Genomic DNA, 15155 nt, shown 5'->3' with positions numbered 1-15155 from the left:
CCCTTGTGGTAGTGTCATGGTTCATTAGACAATGTGTTAGAAAAAGCATTATAAGGGACATTACAACGGGCACTCGTTTCATCCACGTTTTCTTCTTGCTTGTCACATTCTGCAATACGATGACTGTATGTTTTATTGTACCTCTACATTTATTCTGTTATTACACAGTTTATTAATGCACTCACGCATTCTTCATTATTAGGTTTTGTGTATTTAATAATTTCTAAGGATTCCCAAAGAAGTTTAATTCTGTAAGATTGTATTATAGACATTGGTTCCTGTACCGTTTTGTTAATATATACTGTATGATGTTGTCCTGATCATACCTTGGATACTTTGTTAATTTTAAACATAGGGAACCTGTGACATTATAAGGTTCAAATGTGTAAGTTCCACATAGTGAGTGAAGTGTTGTTTGATTTGAGTGCAATGAGATAGACATTAGCACAACATTCCCTGAATGACATGGTGACTACATACCCAACAATCAACTTTATTGTTCTTTCTATAAGCTCATGATAAGTGTCCAGGGAAGAAGTGTTAGTTTATAGAGGTGCTATCTTTTGCACCATTGTATACCCCTTTTCTCTGAATTTAAACCACAGTATTTACATACAGTATACACCTTGGAATTGTGAGGCAAACCGTCACACCTTTGCCTTACTATGATGTCTCTTCTTTTCCGATATTTCAACAGATACATCTTATACCCAGTACCAGTATAAGTTCTTATTTACCTGTATTTTGTTACTTTAATGGATTTCTTTTTTTTTTTAAACTTTTTAATTATTTTTATAATTGGGCTATTAAGAATTTTTTCACCTTGGTCTTCTGACCATCCTCTGATTCGTACCTATACCTGGGAGTATCAGTAGTAAAATGAGTGTATGCATTTTTTATAGCTCTTAATGTGATTAATACCCAATGCCTTATAATTATGGCTTTTAAAATAAGAGTGGAGTCTACCACTATGACCCCAGCAGTACCCCTAAGGTAACTCTCCACACCCTCCTCATCAGCCACCAGTCCTTGACAGCTCTTATTCACTAGAAAAAATAAAAATGAAAAATGCAACAAAAATAACTGCTTCAATCAATAGATACACAGAGACTTGATCACCAATAGCCATCTTTCCTTTTCTTTGCCCACAATCCGCAGAACACTATTAAAAATGTCCCCGGATCTGTGAACCTTATCTTGGTCTGAACTGTGGGCCCATCATCAAATAAGTTTGTTACATTTAAATCACAGTCAATGTCTTTATCTGCGTCTTCTCTTGCTTTAAATGACCTCACCGCCGGATCAGAAACATTCTTGCAGTGAGATTTCGTGAATCCAATTGTCCTATTCAACCACATCGAGGTTGTTAGCAGAACCTGGAACGGGCCTTGCAATCGATCTATGAGACAATAAGAACATAAGAAATTTCTCACCATTACATAGTCTCTAGGCTGGACTCCATGACAAGGTCCCTCTGGGAGTCTCTTCATAAGCTTTCCTTGCTTTTCTTGTAATGTCTTCAGATGCTGTGAGAGTTGTATAACATAGTCCGTAGTTAAATCATATAACAGTGACAAGTCTGTTGCTGGACTTACAATAAGGATAGGCAGTTTTCCAAAAAATAGCTTATAAGGCACAGGTTAAGTGGTTGTTTTGGAGTGGTGTGGATGCTATACAAAACCAGAGGTAAAGCCCCCAGCCAACTCACAGTAGTCTCCATACCCACCTTATCTAACTTTGTGCTTAATATTAGTGTTTACACATTCAATTTTGTTTATTATATACCCATATATTGACACATTGCTTGGAATACCTTCCCTGTAAAATGTGTACCTGTGTCACCTTTAACAACACATGGGATATGATATCTGGACACAAATTCCTGCACATTTTCCTTGCTGTGAATTATGCTGCACATGATGAAAGATTTCTGTGACAACATCCGGAAACTGTGAAGTCCTCACAAACAATAAATGGTCACATAAACACAAGGTATCCAGGACACACTGAACCTGCTAATGATAATGAGATTAGTTGTAGGAAGGACACAGACATCAGTAATAATCATCAATTGAATCAGCTGTATCAGATTTAACAGTTCACTTCTGTGGAATAGTCATAAACAAATTGTTGATTAGAATAAACAGGCATAACTATAACAGTCAGCTTCAGAGACAATAGTCTATTAGATACAAATCTTGGTATTATTGATTAAAATAAGCAAGCATAGATATAGGGCGTTACATCAGTATTGTCATCATCAAAGACAGCAGTCTCTGAGGTATAAATCATGAATAAAACAAAATAAAGAGACAAAACAGGAGAAATAACAACATTTCTATAGGAAATAGGTAAGGGGGTTTGGGGAAGGAGGGCAGGAGGAAGGCGAGAGAGCTGCAAGGCAGGGGGTTCCGCTGGCTGACTGGTACTCCACTCTGTAGGTGTCATTACGTAGTTTCTTAATGCTACACTATAAAAAAATTACAATTGTTTGATGAAATAAATTTGGCCAATTTGGATAAAATAATTGTTGCTTTAAAAGTTTCTTAAAACAGATTAAATGTGCCAGACATTGGTAAAGGTTCTGGTGACCATTTAAAGACAAATTTTACACTCTCATTAGCATACAAGTCTTTCATAATTGCATTCATACTTGTCATTCCTAATCACATATGCATTTTTTTATTATGCCTAGATCCCGCATTACGCTAGCTTCATTCCCCATCCTCTGCTTCCAAGCTCTAAACATTCTTTTTAAATTGACTACCCTCGTAACTCTTGGCAACTCACTCGATGCCCATACACAAGAAATGTCTTTCTCTTTTCTTTTCTCTCTGATAAAAAAAAAATAAAACTCCATTTTTTTTCTCAAATAGCTAATCTCTTGACCTTCAAATGGGAATACTCTTTCTTCGAGCTCCTCAAAAAACTTTACACTTGCAATGCGAAACCTTAATTATTTCTTAGTGGGATTCCATACAAATTGTGGTAAACTACCCTGGTTCCATGATCCATTTTACCAATCCAAGTCCTTCTCACCTTCATCCAAACAATCATTATAATCCAGATTCTTCACGTGCCATTCTCCCTATACTCTGCAACCCTCTCAGGCTACAATCAACCTCTGCACCTTCAAATCACTTGCTCATACCCTCTTATATCACTTACATGAACTATCTTCAATCCCATACAATTACTTAGACAGTGTTGCCCTTTAAAAAACAAATGAGATTAACTTTTTTTTTCTCAAGATTGTGACACGTCTGTCAAAATAAAAACACACAAAAAAACTGCCCCCTGTCTTTGTTATCAGGATTCAGCACCCCACTTGTAACTACACGTCTATCTCGTGCACCTGTCCTCGTTATCAGGTTTTCTCATGTTCACATCAATAGTATCTGGTTATCAGATATCTGCAGATTGATTTTACATTATCTAACCACATGGACTTCTCTTCTTTGGCTATAATATTACTCCTGCTACTCCCACATAAACAGATTCACGTCTCTCTACACACCTTTCAGAAAAGACAAAGAAAATCTAAAAACACCTATGTCACCAATGCCTATTACCTCAAACATGCATCTGACACATTAGAAATCTTAAACAATATTTCAAATTCTGGAATAAACACCTCAAGTTTACAATACATCATAACACATCAGCAGAAACTGATCTATGTTAATCAAACTGTCTGCCAAATCTAACACAACAAAATACACACAATTAAAACACATCTACTTTATCCACCTAATCACCTAATTTCAGAAATTAATATCTCAACAAAAAGAATAATGCAAAGACAATCATCTAACTTGCAAATTTAAAGACTGACAATATTTTACTTTTTAACATATTTCAGTGGAAAGTGTTGCGCAGGACAGAATAACTTTCTCTTATCTACTGGTGCACTGCCCAGACTATGAAGGAGTACCAGCACCATTTTCTAACCGGCTAAAAAACACTTATTATACTATTAAAATAACGGGCAAAAACTTATTAAACTTATTAAATTCCTAACAAGTATAAATCCAGATAAAATAACCAAAACAGCACAGTTTAACTTACCACTATATCAAAGACTGAGGTATAATGGGGGAGAAAGAAGAGAGTAAAAAAACCAAAAAACTAAACTGCATGTTTAATAATAATAAAAAATAAAAAATTATCTTATGAGAAAAATAACTCACTGCCCGTGTAAAACTCCCTCACTCACCTATAGCGGGCGTCAACTGGTGTATCCGGGTCATGGCACCAAAATTGATAGTGCGATGTATTCTAGATTTATTTATAAACCTTACTTGCTATAAAGGATAATGAAATAATTCACACCAATACAGATTCTAAAATAAATGACAATACTTTTACTTAAAGACAGCGTACTTATACATGTATTTTGCCAGTGCAGAGTTACAACAAAAACATAACACTTAGGTTATTTTAGCAGCAGTAGGAATATTTGTAAAATAAATGTGTGACATCCAGTGCAGCATCAGTCAGCCAATTTCATACATACGTATGGCAACGGCACCCTGCAGACCCTCGTTGTGTGCTCCCTCCTCCTTCCTCTAAATGTTCCCCGACTGCTCCCCCCTCCCTCTCTCTCTGGGAAGTTTTATACCATAACTCGTCCATATCTCTAATACATCCAAAATGGCGAATATTAATCTATTTAATATTCATACGTACTAGACCCTAATTGTTTATATGTCCTAATCATAATATTGACAATATAATATGTTATCTTCTTTTTCTCTGTTCCCATGTAGCTTCTCGCACCTGCTTCTTGCAGGCTAAGACTATCTTGATTAACTCTTTTATTTATAAAGTCTTGAGACTTGTTGTTTGCTGTTCTGCACACGCTGAAAACTGATATAGATTTTAAACACACAAGCATTTCTATTGCTGATCCATTAAAAAACATGGCTGCCTCATCAGTTCTAACTTATCCATATCTAATCACAGCTACATAGAAATAAACACTAATCTCTATATACTTATTAATACATTATATAATATACATTTAGATCAAACATTAAACAAAATGACTAGTGCAACAAGGATCCATCTATTTACTTTGGAGAGGGGAGGGTAGGCCTCAATCCTCTCCAGGCCTGAGACCATTCAACAAGTGCGACCCAGCTGCACCTCACACAAATAAACATTTTTATATATTCTACATTGCAATATAGGGAAAATAAACAAACATAAATATGCATATATTCATGAATTGCTGATAAGACGTGTACAGTCCGCATATTCCTGTGTTATCAATACATATTAGTGGTGGTAGATTATTCCACAATGTACCCAGAGGCCATCCCGCTATGTAACATGAAATCTAGCACTATTGCCGAGGTATTATTCATGCTATATACCCACTTGGGAATACCAAAGGAGGTCTTAATGGACCAATGTACCCCTTTTGTCTCTAAACTAATGATAGATATGTGCTGGCTGTTAAAGGTGGATAGGATTACTACTTCAGTTTATCACCCACAAACAGATGGGCTTGTTGAACGCTTTAACCAGACCCTTAAACAAATGATAAAAAGGGCAGTGTCTTAGGAAAAGCGAGATTGGGACTTACTCCTACCCTATTTAATGTTTGCAATGCGAGAGGTGTCCCAATCCTCTACGGGACTTTGTCCCTTTGAACTCCTCTATGGGAGGCAACCTAGAGGGATTTTAGATCTGTTGAAAGAAGGGTGGGAACAACAGTCATGCCAAGAGCCTAACATCATTCAGTTTGTGACCCAATTGTATGGTCATTTAAGGCAAATTGCGCCACTAGTGAACGAGCACATGGATAGGACACAACAGCGGCAAAAATTTCAATTACCGCGGTTAATCGGTCTTTTAAAACCAGGAGACAAGGTACTGGTTCTGGTACTCAACACTGAAAGCAAAATGTATGCCCAGTGGCAAGGCCCTTATGAAGTGATAGAGGCAGTGGGACCTGTTAACTATAAGGTTCGACAGGAGTGTAGAAGGAAAGAAGTGCAAATCTACCATGTAAACCTGTTAAAACTCTGGAAAGAGAGCTCTGTTCAGCCCTGTTTGGTTGCAAAGAAACCCCAGAATGTCAGGTAATCATTGAAGTTACCCTTAATCTCCGCCAGACACAGGAGGCGGTGAGTTTAGTAGCACGGCACCAAGATGTGTTCTCTGCCTTTCCGGGAAAAACCCAAATTATCCAGCAGGATATAGTTACTCCTCCCGGGGTGGTAATAAAACAGAGGTCATACCATATACCCGAGGCAAAGCAGGCAGCATTTATACAGGAAGTAGAGGAAATGCTGCCCCTAGGGGTCATAGAGGAATCAAATAGCGAATGGAATAATCCCATAGTTTTAGTGCCTAAGCCTTCAGGTGCTTTAAGATTCTGCAATGAATTTCGCAAATTAAATAAAGTGTCACAGTTTGTTTCCTATCCGATGCCCCTGGTGGATGAGCTGGTGGAGAATTTAGCAAACAGTCAGTATCTCACCACCCTAGATTTGACAAAAGGGTATTGTCAGACTCCTATAACTGAGGCTGCTAAGGCCAAAACAGCCTTCTCCACCCCAGAAGGTTTGTTTCAGTATAAAATGCTGTCGTTTGGTCTGCATGGGGCTCCGGCAACCTTCCAGAGGGCTATGGACAGGTTGCTGCGGCCTCACAAGAAATATGCAGCTGCATATCTAGACAACATAGTCATCTGTAGCCCCGACTGGGAATCACACCTACCAAGAGTAGAAGCAGTGTTGCAATCTTTACGGGCACATGGGTTTACTGCTAATCCTGAGAAGTGTGCCATTGGAATGGTGGAGGCAAATATTTGGGATATATTGTAGGCAGAGGGCAAGTAAAACCTCAGAACGTTCCTTGGCCTAGTGGGTTACTACTACCGCAGATTCATTCATGATTTCGCCACTAAGGCAGCACCATTAACTGAGTGTCTTAAAAGACAGTCCCCAGACAAGATACTGTGGTGTAGAGCAGGAGAATCTGCATGGCAGGACTTAAGGACTATGTGCGGAACCTGTTTTGCAGACTCCTAACTTTAAAAAGCAGTTTATATTGCAGACAGATGCCTCAAGTGCAGGATTGGGGGCAGTCCTTTACCAAGTGGTAGAAGGGGAGGAGAAACCCATCCTCTACTTGTGCTGCCCAGGGAGCACAAGTACTCCACTGTGGAGCAAGAGTGCTTGGCAATCAAATGGGCAGTAGACTCGTTAAAATATTATTTGTTGGGGCTGGAGTTTGTGTTGGTTACAGATCATGCCCCTTTACAATGGATGCACAGGAACAAAGAAGTGAATGCTCGTGTAACCCGCTGGTTTTTGCCTTTGCAGCCATTTAAGTTTGAGGTGCAGCATCATCGGGGAAACAGCACCTCAACCCTGATGCCCTTTCCAGGAAGTTTGTTGGGCTTCATCCTCCAAGCAACCCTATGGTGAAACTAGAAGAGGAGGAGGAAGAGGGTGAGGTTGGTGAACTGTGGAAAATGGCAGAGATCTGTGTACCCGGACAGATGGCACAAATAGATGTGGGCGAGGCATATAGCTTGCCTGATAGTGTTTTAGCTTCACCAGGGTGGTTGAAGCTAAGGGGGGAGGAGTGTGACAGGGTCAGCATAATTCCACATGAAGTAAATGTGGAATATCCATGTCTCCCAGGTTTGGCAGAGTTATGGTTCCTGGACCTGCGAGTCCATTGAAGAAATATTGGTGTTTGGTAGACTTTGTATGACACCTTGCCTGTGAATCTGCCATATCCTGTGTACCTGCTATATATCCAAAAAAGGTAGAAACAAACGGCGTATATGGTGTGATATCGCTAATACGATAAAGGTCTGAAAATTATATATATATATATAAATATATATACATATGATGTATTAAAAATTATATAGAAAAATAGAGTCGTGTGAGTATCCTATATCTTATAAAATACACAATATAATAAACAATAAAAATGTATACAACAAGAGTTAATATCAAGATACATAAGTTGCTAATTAGCATGAGCCATAAAAGTACAGGGTATAACGTTTTTCTCAGAGGTTCAAATCCAAGTTCAAACTGGTTTCAATCGCTGTGTATGGTAGTAATGTAATAAACTTCCATATATATTTTTATCGGTACCACTCTTTACGTATGAGGGAGAAATAAATGGAGACAAATGTCCAACATGGGTTGATAATATCATGCAGCCTGTGCAGTCCCTTTGGTCTTTCAATCCCAAGCAGCACGATGTAGTCAAAGCGGCTTCAGCATGAAAATCCGGTAATAATGTAGCAAATGAAAAGTCCAAGGATAAATGAACACAGTCCAGTGTAAACTCCAGTGTGGAAAAACCTCTGCTCTCTCAGGCTGACGCGTTTCTCTGTCCCAGACAGCTTTCTCAAAAGAAGTAAAAAAATAATTTTTTTGAGTATGTAGATAACACTTCCTGCAAATGTACAAGTCTTCAACACTATCTCTAAGGACTGGATGGCATTAGTGCATTGCGATAGAGTGTGTGCTAGCAGCCAAGGGTGGATTGGGCCGCTGGGAAACCGGGCTGGTTCCCGCTGGGCCGGTCCCCATAGTGGCCGGCGGCCACGCAGCACTTGCCCACCCCCTCACTGCCATAAACGCTGCTGATGGAAAAAGAAAAAAGGCTGACGGGGGAGCTGCTGCTTCTCCAACAACCGTTTGCAGAGTGTGTCAGTCATCACTGATGGCGCCGCCTCTGTGCAGCCCCTCTGCGACCTGGCTCCCCACCTCCAGGACACAGTGACACTGCACCACACGGCCAAGACAAGCAGAGGGCAGAGGACGGAACTGCAAGAAAGTGGCTGCGGCGGTGGCTGCACGGGGGTAATATGGGGGGGTGGGTTTGCAAGTTTGAGAGAAATACTGGGGCTGGTGGAATGAGGCTAGGGCACACTGGAACTGATACACTGGGGCTAGGGCACACTGGAACTGATACACTGGGGCTAGGGCACACTGGAACTGATACACTGGGGCTAGGGCACACTGGAACTGATACACTTGGGCTAGGGCACACTGGAACTGATACACTGGGGCTAGAGCACACTGGAACTGATACACTGGGGCTAGGGCACACTGGAACTGATACACTGGGGATAGAGCACACTGGAACTGATACACTGGGGCTAGGAGGAATGAGGCTAGGGCACACTGGGGCTGAGACACACACTGGGTCTGGGGGGAATGGGGCTGACACACTGGGGCTGGGACACACTGGGGCTGGGGAATGGGGTTGAGACACACACTGGGTCTGGGGGGAATGGGGCTGACACACTGGGGCTGAGACACACTGGGGCTGAGACACACTGGGGCTGGGGTTGAGACACACACTGGTGCTGGGGGGAATGAGGCTGACACACTGAGGCTGAGACACACACTAGGGCTGGGGAATGGAGTTGAGACAAACACAGGCTGAGAGGAATGGGTCTGAGAGACACATACTGGGTCTGAGGAATGAGGCTGAGACACACTGGGTCTGAGGAATGAGGCTGACAGACGCTGGGGGCATGAGGCTGAGAGACACACTGGGTCTGAGGAATGGGGCTGAGACACACTGGGTCTAAGGAATGAGGCTGAGACACGCTGGGGGAATGAGGATGAGAGACACACACTGGATCTGAGGGAATGGGGCTGAGACACGCTGGGAGAATGAGGATGAGAGACACACACTGGGTCTGAGGGAATGGGGCTGAGACACAATGGATCTGAGGAATGAGGCTGACACACATGGGAGAATGAGGATGAGAGACACACTGGGGCTGAGGGAATGGGCCTAAGACACACTGGATCTGGGGAATGAGGCTGAGACATGCTGGGGGAATGAGGATGAGAGACACACACTGGATCTGAGGGAATGGCTCTGAGAGATGCTGGGTCTGAGGAATGAGGCTGAGACATGCTGGGAGAATGAGGATGAGAGACACACACTGGATCTGAGGGAATGGGTCTGAGAGACGCTGGGTCTGAGGAATGAGGCTGAGACACGCTGGGGGAAAGAGGATGAGAGACACACACTGGATCTGAGGGAATGGGTCTGAGAGACGCTGGGTCTGAGGAATGAGGCTGAGACACGCTGGGAGAATGAGGATGAGAGACACACTGGGGTGAGGGAATGGGTCTGAGAGTCGCTGGGTCTGAGGAATGAGGCTGAGACACGCTGGGGGAATGAGGATGAGAGACACACTGGGTCTGGGGGAATGGGGCTGAGACACACTGGGTCTAAGGAATGAGGATGAGGCACACTGGGGCTGGGGGAATGAGGCTGAGAGCTACAGGTGGGCCTGGAGAGAAGCAGGGGGTCCTGGAGAGAGACATGGAGGTCTGGAGATGGAGAGACGTTGGGACCCTGGAGAACCACAGGGGGCTTGAGGATGGAGAGATGTAAGGGGGTCTGGAGTAACACAGGGGCCTGGAAAGACACAGAAAATATTTGATCAGAGAAATTCACATTTTTCCTTGCACAAGAACTTCTGTTATCTGGTTATGATAATGACACTGGTTATATTTCTACGTAAACAGGCATCTTCGAGACGCTGCCCAGAGAGGCTCAAATTCTTCAGAGGTTCCCCCATTGCAGAGAAACCACAATATAGGCAAGACAAAAGACTTCCAACTGACAGGCCTGTACCTAGTTCAAAGAGATGGGGGGCCCCAAAAAGAGTTTATCATTCACAAGATTTCTGTTGCTGATCCTGCTCCCCTCAGTGGCTTGCAAAAGCCCCTCCAGGCCCTAAGAGGAGGAAGTATCCTGCCCTCCTCCACAGACCCCGACCCCTCAACAGACCCACCCCTTCCACAGCCCCGTCCACATAAGGGCTGCTTCCAGAAATTTCCCTGGCTGGTTTTCCATCCCAATCCGCCTCTGCTAGCAGCCATTGCCCGTTGATTCATACTTGTCGACATTCTGGCTACCCCCTCCAGGAGAGGGCAGCCAGGTCAGCACAGCCCCTGTGGAGGGCAGGGAGGGGGCAAGGCAGGACATAGGTGCAGGGGGTGTACCAGTATGATTGATCATAGCCAGACCCTATATAAATGCTGATATTAACAAGGGGGGCGGGGCTACAAAAACACAATGATCGCGTCAGACCACCCACTTGCACTTGCTAAGTGGGCGGCTGCAGGACCGTGCGCGGGCTCCGGGAGACTTGCCTACTCTTGCAGACGGCTTTGATTGCACCTTTTTGTTCAGGACAGCATTAAATCTTTACATATCTTACTGTAGTTTATATACTATTACTGTATGTATCATCCTCAATTTACTGTAATGAAGTCACTAATCAGATAATAGACTTGCTCACTTAGCCCAGCAGCCTGTCTCTTCCCCAGTGCTTACACCAGTCTCTATTATGCATGTATTGACAATAGCGATGTGTTTCTTACTAATAAAATTAAAGCCCCATTAAGCTGAATCATCTTCAGTACATTTACCACCAGCTAGAATCCTCTGAAAGGGCTAAATGTTGACCTTTACTTTTTTATAATTTTTATATTAATGCACTCACACATTCTTCTTTATTAGGTTTTGTGTATTTAATAATTTCTAAAGATTCCCCAACAAGTTTAATTCTGTAAGATTGTATTATAGACACTGGTCCCCAAATAAGTACCTTCAACTCCTGTACCTTTTTGTTAATATAAACTGTATGATGTTGTCCTGCTCATACCTTGGATACTTTGTTAATTTTAAACATAGGGAACCTGTGACATTATAAGGTTCAAGTGTGAGAGTTCCACATAGTGAGTGAAGTGTTGTTTGATGTGAGTGCTGCAATGAGATAAACATTAGCACAACATTCCCTGAATGACATAGTGACTACATACCCAACAATCAACTTTATTGTTCTTTCTATAAGCTCATGATAAGTGTCCAGGGAAGAAGTGTCAGTTTATAGAGGTGCTATCTTTGCACCATTGTATACCCCTTTTCTCTGAATTTAAACCACAGTATTTACATATACACCTTGGAATTGTGAGGCAAACCTTCACACCTTTGCCTTACTGTAATGTCTCTTCTTTTCCAATATTTTGCCAGATACATCTTATACTCAGTACCAGTATAAGTTCTTATTTACCTGTATTTTGTTACTTTAATGGATTTCTTTTTTTTTTTACTTTTTAATTATTTTTATATATGGGCTATTAAGAATTTTTTCACCTTGGTCTTCTGACCATCCTCTGATGCGTACCTATACCTGGGAGTATCAGTAGTAAAATGAGTGTGTGCGTTTTTTATAGCTCTTAATGGGATTAATACCCAATCCCTTATAATTATGGGTTTTAAAATAAGAGTGGAGTCTACCACTATGACCCCGGCAGTACCCCTAGGATAACTCTCCACACCATCCTCATCAGTCACCAGTCCTTGACAACCCTCATTCACTAGAAAAAATAAAAATGAAAAATGCAACAAAAATAACTGCTTCAATCAATGGATACACAGAGACTTGATCACCAATAGCCATCTTTCCTTTTCTTTGTCCACAATCCGCAGAACACTACTAATAATGTCCACGATTCTGTGAACCTTATCTTGGTCTGAACTGTGGCTCTGATCAGGCCCATCATCAAATAAGTTTGTTAAATTTAAATCACAGTCAATGTCTTTATCTGCGTCTTCTTTTGCTTTAAATGACTTCACCGCCGGATCAGAAACCTTCTTGCAGTGAGATTTCGTGAATCCAATTGTCCTATTCAACCACATCGAGGTTGTTAGCAGAACCTGGAATGGGCCTTGCAATCGATCTATGAGACAACCTGAACATAAGAAATTTCTCACCATTACATAGTCTCTAGGCTGGACTCCATGACAAGGTCCCTCTGGGAGTCTTCATAAGCTTTCCTTGCTTTTCTTGTAATGTCTTCAGATGCTGTGAGAGTTGTATAACATAGTCCGTAGTTAAATCATATAACAGTGACAAGTCTGTTGCTGGACTTACAATAAGGATAGGCAGTTTTCCAAAAAATAGCTTATAAGGCACAGGTTAAGTGGCTGCTTTGGAGTGGTGTGGATGCTATACAAAACCAGAGGTAAAGCCCCCAGCCAACTCACGGTAGTCTCCATACCCACCTTATCTAACTTTGTGCTTAATGTTAGTGTTTACACATTCAATTTTGTTTATTATATACCCATATATTGACACATTGCTTGGAATACCTTCCCTGTAAAATGTGTACCTGTGTCACCTTTAACAACACATGGGATATGATATCTGGACACAAATTCCTGCACATTTTCCTTGCTGTGAATTATGCTGCACATGATGAAAGATTTCTGTGACAACATCCGGAAACTGTGAAGTCCTCACAAACAATAAATGGTCACATAAACACAAGGTATCCAGGACACACTGAACCTGCTAATGATAGTGAGATTAGTTGCAGGAAGGACACAGACATCAGTAATAATCATCAATTGAATCAGCTGTATCAGATTTAACAGTTCACTTCTGTGGAATAATCATAAACAAATTGTTGATTAGAATAAACAGGCAAAGCTATAACAGTCAGCTTCAGAGACAATAGTCTATGAGATACAAATCTTGGTATTATTGATTAAAATAAGCAAGCATAGATATAGGGCGTTACATCAGTATTGTCATCATCAAAGACAGCAGTCTCTGAGGTATAAATCTGGAATAAAACAAAATAAAGAGACAAAACAGGAGAAATAACAACATTTGTATAGGAAATAGGTAAGGGGGTTTGGGGAAGGAGGGCAGGAGGAGAGCTATGAAGGCGAGAGAGCTGCAAGGCAGGGGGTTCCGCTGGCTGACTGGTACTCCACTCTGTAGGTGTCATTACGTAGCTTCTTAATGCTACACTATAAAACAATTACAATTGTTTGATGAAATAAATTTGGCCAATTTGGATAAAATAATTGTTGCTTTAAAAGTTTCTTAAAACAGATTAAATGTGCCAGACATTGGTAAAGGTTCTGGTGACCATTTAAAGACAAATTTTACACTCTCATTAGCATACAAGTCTTTCATAATTGCATTCATACTTGTCATTCCTAATCACATATGCATTTTTTTATTATGCCTAGATCCCGCATTACGCTAGCTTCATTCCCCATCCTCTGCTTCCAAGCTCTAAATATTCTTTTTAAATTGACTACCCTCGTAACTCTTGGCAACTCACTCGATGCCCATACACAAGAAATGTCTTTCTCTTTTCTTTTCTCTCTGATAAAAAAAAAATAAAACTCCATTTTTTTTCTCAAATAGCTAATCTCTTGACCTGCAAATGGGAATACTCTTTCTTCGAGCTCCTCAAAAAACTTTACACTTGCAATGCGAAACCTTAATTATTTCTTAGTGGGATTCCATACAAATTGTGGTAAACTACCCTGGTTCCATGATCCATTTTACCAATCCAATTCCTTCTCACCTTCATCCAAACAATCATTATAATCCAGATTCTTCACGTGCCATTCTCCCTATACTCTGCAACCCTCTCAGGCTACAATCAACCTCTGCACCTTCAAATCACTTGCTCATACCCTCTTATATCACTTACATGAACAATCTTCAATCCCATACAAGTACTTAGACAGTGTTGCCCTTTAAAAAACAAATGAGATTAACTTTTTTTTTCTCAAGATTGTGACACGTCTGTCAAAATAAAAACACACAAAAAAACTGCCCCCTGTCTTTGTTATCAGGATTCAGCACCCCACTTGTAACTACACGTCTATCTCGTGCACCTGTCCTCGTTATCAGGTTTTCGCATGTTCACATCAATAGTATCTGGTTATCAGATATCTGCAGATTGATTTTACATTATCTAACCACATGGACTTCTCTTCTTTGGCTATAATATTACTCCTGCTACTCCCACATAAACAGATTCACGTCTCTCTACACACCTTTCAGAAAAGACAAAGAAAATCTAAAAACACCTATGTCACCAATGCCTATTACCTCAAACATGCATCTGACACATTAGAAATCTTAAACAATATTTCAAATTCTGGAATAAACACCTCAAGTTTACAATACATCATAACACATCAGCAGAAACTGATCTATGTTAATCAAACTGTCTGCCAAATCTAACACAACAAAATACACACAATTAAAACACATCTACTTTATCCACCTAATCACCTAATTTCAGAAATTAATATCTCAACAA

This window comes from Taudactylus pleione, unplaced genomic scaffold (assembly GCF_031769625.1).
Source record: "Taudactylus pleione unplaced genomic scaffold, aTauple2 ptg000531l, whole genome shotgun sequence".
Taxonomy (NCBI): domain Eukaryota; kingdom Metazoa; phylum Chordata; class Amphibia; order Anura; family Myobatrachidae; genus Taudactylus; species Taudactylus pleione.
This window is presented reverse-complemented; position numbering follows the sequence as displayed.